We start from the raw sequence: 4,434 nt of genomic DNA, 5'->3' as shown, positions 1-4,434 counted from the left end.
TGTAAAATTACCAAGCAGGGCAAATTGAACAATTTCAGGAGCTTTTGTTTTTGGAATGTAGGGATAATTAGTGAGGATGTAACCGGACGTTCAATAGTTTAATAGTTGTATAGTCAAACAAATTTATGAATTCAAAACATTTATTTAATTGAACTTAAATCAACATCAAATATTCTTTAAGAATGGAAGTGGCATAAAGAATCAAAATTTGGTAAATAACGGTGCATTAACCAATTTTATGTAATGGATTACCGGCCCTATTATAATACATTTGCAGACATCTTCAATAATTATAATAGATTGATTAATTCTTTTTGTCGTAAGACATTATTTTAGGATGGAGGGGGAACTATATAATATACATTCTTTAAAGTTCGTTAACCACACAATCGGAATTGGAAACAATTTCATGTAGAGAAGTTTGAAAATGGATATCTTGTATACTTTGACTTCTCTTATATCTCTTGTTCTTCTTGCCTTTTATTTATTTGTGTACACTTGGAAGCGATACAACGATCAAGAATTACTACCACGTGGTAGTACAGGGTGGCTGGTGATTGGCGAGACTTATGAGTTTGTTGCTGCCGGGTTGAAAGGTCATCCCGAAAAGTTCATATACGACCGCATGTCTAAGTTTTCATCTCTAGTTTTTAGAACATCTAGCATGAGAGGATGTGACAATATTATGTGGTCCTCAAGGTAATAAGTTTGTGTTCACAAATCAGAACAAACTTATGCAACCTTGGTTACCAGAATCGGTGCACAAAATGTTTCCGGCTTCAAAAGATACTTTTAATATAGAAAATAAGCTGCGAAAATTATTTATGAGCGTTCTCAAGATGGAAGCTTTGCAACAATATGTCCCCATTATGGATGATTTTGCACAACGATATTTCAAAACTGAATGGAATGGGAAGAAAGAAATTATGGGTTATGATGTCACAAGAACCTATGCTTTTGGGCTTGCATGCAAAATTTTTCTTAGTATTGATGATCCTGAACGACTCAAATATTTGTCCGGCCCGTTTGAGGCCATAACTACAGGCTTCTGTCAATCCCAATTGATTTGCCTATGACACCATTTAGAAGAGGGATCAATGCAGCCAACTTTATACGAAAAGAACTCGTAGAAATATCGAAGCAAAGGAAAATTGATTTAGAACAAGGGAAAGCAACACCAACCCAAGACATATTGTCACGTTTGATTCTGTTTAATGACGAAAATGGCGAGTTCCCTGTAGAACATGACGAAATTATTGCTGACCAGATACAAGGGTTGCTGATTGGAGGCCACGATACAATGAGCGGTACTTTAGCTTCTCTTGTAAACAATGGCGAAGCCAGGAATTTATGTTGTGGGTGGCTCAGATTTTTCGTTACCAGATTTATTTTGGGGGTGGCTCGGAATTTATACGCATTAGTAACACATAAAATACTAAAATCAATAATGTCTTTCACTTATATCCGCTTTTTTATCTATTTTTATATATGTACAAAATTCATGTTTGATTCATTAATAAAAATAGATAGATTGTACTGATAAAATAAAGTTTATATGGTTTTTAGTTGTATTTATTATCCATGTTTTACATTTTACAATCGATATACTAATATACTACTGTATTGTATTGATCAAGAGAAATTTAAAGGTTAAAAGTGTAGTTCCTCGAAAAATTAAGGGAGTTGTATTGACAAAAAAACAAAAAAGTACATCCCACTCTTTCTTATTCCTCTCTCTTCCTGCTACTTAATTTCTTCCATTATCATTTTCAAATTTTCTCCATATAAATCATACTTGAGTTTCTCTTTTAGTCTGAAACAAATGAAAAATATATACTAATTCTTCTAGATCTTAGGAGGCCAACACCCCTCCATACCCCCTAAAGATCCGCCCCTATTAGATGAGGGACCAAGATAGGGGATGCTCAAACCTCATATGAGTAAACTTTTTATGAAGTTTGCATGTGAGCTTGAAAAATACTCTGTAATATACTGTAATGTTGTGGTAGTTGGGGGATGCTCAGCACCCCAAACACTCCCTCTAGCTCCGCCATTGCTTGTAAAGTTTCTTGCTGAGTTACCAGAGATCTATAAGGGAGTCTACAATGGTATAGTATAAACCAGCTAATCTCTAATGTTTTTATATGTTAATGTATGCAAAATAGCAAAGTGTAGCTCATATGGTAGTGGCCTTTCTCTCTTAGCTACATGTCGGGAGTTCAACTCCCGTGAAGTGCAGCATTGCATACAAGGTTGCCCCTATCCTGGAATTCCACCCAAGGGTGCCTTCCGCACATCGCGTTGTAGGGGCACTGGGGAAAGGGGTTTTACCGCCCATGCCCTCGGATTGAGCCGGATTTCCCACCGGACAGTAGTTGGGGGCGGTTTATACAACTGCGGGGAGATGAACGCGTGGTGGTTAAGTCCCCTGGGTGATCCCATACTGTCGTTCAAAAATAAAATTATGCAAAACACGCGTTTAATTATAGCTTATAACAATATTTATTTTTTAATATATATGATAAACATATGTAGAGCAAACTGAAATTGTAAAGGCTAAAGCACCTGGAGAATTATTGAATTGGAAAGATGTATCAAAGATGAAATACTCATGGAAAGTTGCATGTGAGGTCTTAAGAATAACCCCAACGAGCCAAGGTTTTAGAGAAGTTATGACTGATTTCGTGTACAAAGGCTACTCTATCCCCAAGGGCTGGAAGGTAATTAATCAATTAATCAACACGTACTTATCATTAAAAAGCTAGTTGCTACAAATTTTGTAATTACCTCTAATACGATTTAATTTTCTTATTATCATTTTAAAAAAGGTATATTGGACTGCATTCTCAACCCACAAAAACTCCGAGTTCTTTCCAGAACCTGAAAAATTTGATCCATCAAGATTCGATGGCAACTGTCCAATACCTTATACCTTTGTTCCGTTCGGTGGAGGAGCACGAATGTGTCCTGGAAAAGAGTACGCTCGACTCGTAATACTTGTGTTTATGCATCATCTTGTAACAAAGTTCAAGTGGGAGAAAATATTTTCGGATGAACAAATTGTTTACAACCCGCTACCCAAACCAGCGAAGGGTCTTCCTATCCGTATTTACCCTCATATATCTTAAATGTGTACGTGGTCATTTATATATTTTGCTAAGGATTATGTTAGTTTAATTTCCATATATAACGTTATAAATACAGTTAAGTGTAAACTATCATGTATATGTAATATATATGCAGTATAAACTTTCTGTAATATATGAATGAAATTGTAACAGCTGCAAAAATCTAAAATCTCTATTTGCTCATCCTTTTCATATATCTCAAATATATTCATATAAAATCAATTTCGAACTAAATGGTTAAATACATTAACCCATTTTACGTAATCGATTTGCAAGTATTTTGAATTTGGGCATTACAAATAACAGAAAGTTTATACTCCATATATATTACATATTACATATACATGATAGTTTACACTTAAATGTAGGGGAAGGTTCAAACGAGAACCACAAAAAATGCGAGAACTGCGAGAACCTTTTGATTTCATAGTTTTAATGCATTTATATGCAACAAATTACATGAAAATGTTAATTACTGTTTATTTCATTAACAAACATATGTTCATTAGCACAAAATACATGTTAAATTGTTAATTTTACGAATTTATTCACATGTTCACAAACAAATATGCACATGTGAACGAGAAACTATATATTTGATTATATAGGTAAAATATAAGTTTTTTTAACACTATTTTATGTTCATTCTTACTTTTCATCAACATTTATCGATGATTCAATCTGCTCACATGTGAAAATCTTTGTAAATTAAAAAATCTCACAGTTCTCGTCCTTTTTGTGGTTCTCGTTTGAACTTTACGGGTATGTAAAAAACCGTGCAAAAAATGTAATTTGCAGTTCATATTGGTATATAAATAGCGATACTAAAAAAAAGATTAAGTATAAGAATTATTTAAGAGTATGTGGTGTTGACAAATTTTAAAAATTCTTTTGAGCTTAAGATCCCGTAGTGTTGACAAATTTTAAAAGTGTTGTTAGTAACTTAACATTTACAATTATTTCTTACAATTAATATCTTTTTCATTATTCTTTTGAGTTTAAGAGCCCGTTGTGTTGGTTTTAGAGCTCGTGCGTTGAACGGCAGTAAAGTATTTTACAATTGTTATATAAAATTATTTTTTAAATAATGACACTTCTGATGAGACGTATGTAATATAATATAATCATTAAAATCACTTAACTTTGTAAAAAGAAGATAACTGTAAGCAAGACAATGAAAAAAATTTGAACTTCTTATATGACTGTACTAAGTACTCATTCCATAGTTATAGAATGGTTACATTAATAAAAGTATACGGAGTAATATAATGATTATGAAATACGGAGTAATATATCTCAAATTGAA

The 4,434-nt window shown here is 33.2% G+C and overlaps 1 pseudogene; it reads left to right on the top strand.

The window, feature by feature from the left end:
- Positions 1–427: 427 nt before the first annotated feature.
- On the top strand, positions 428–3,128 carry LOC139904050 (beta-amyrin 28-monooxygenase-like; annotated as a pseudogene).
- The last annotated feature ends 1,306 nt before the right edge of the window (positions 3,129–4,434 follow it).

The sequence above is a fragment of the Rutidosis leptorrhynchoides genome, chromosome 4 (assembly GCF_046630445.1).
Source record: "Rutidosis leptorrhynchoides isolate AG116_Rl617_1_P2 chromosome 4, CSIRO_AGI_Rlap_v1, whole genome shotgun sequence".
In the NCBI taxonomy this organism is placed as follows: domain Eukaryota; kingdom Viridiplantae; phylum Streptophyta; class Magnoliopsida; order Asterales; family Asteraceae; genus Rutidosis; species Rutidosis leptorrhynchoides.
Note: the sequence above shows the minus strand (reverse complement) of the source record. Positions and strands in the feature narration are given on the sequence as shown.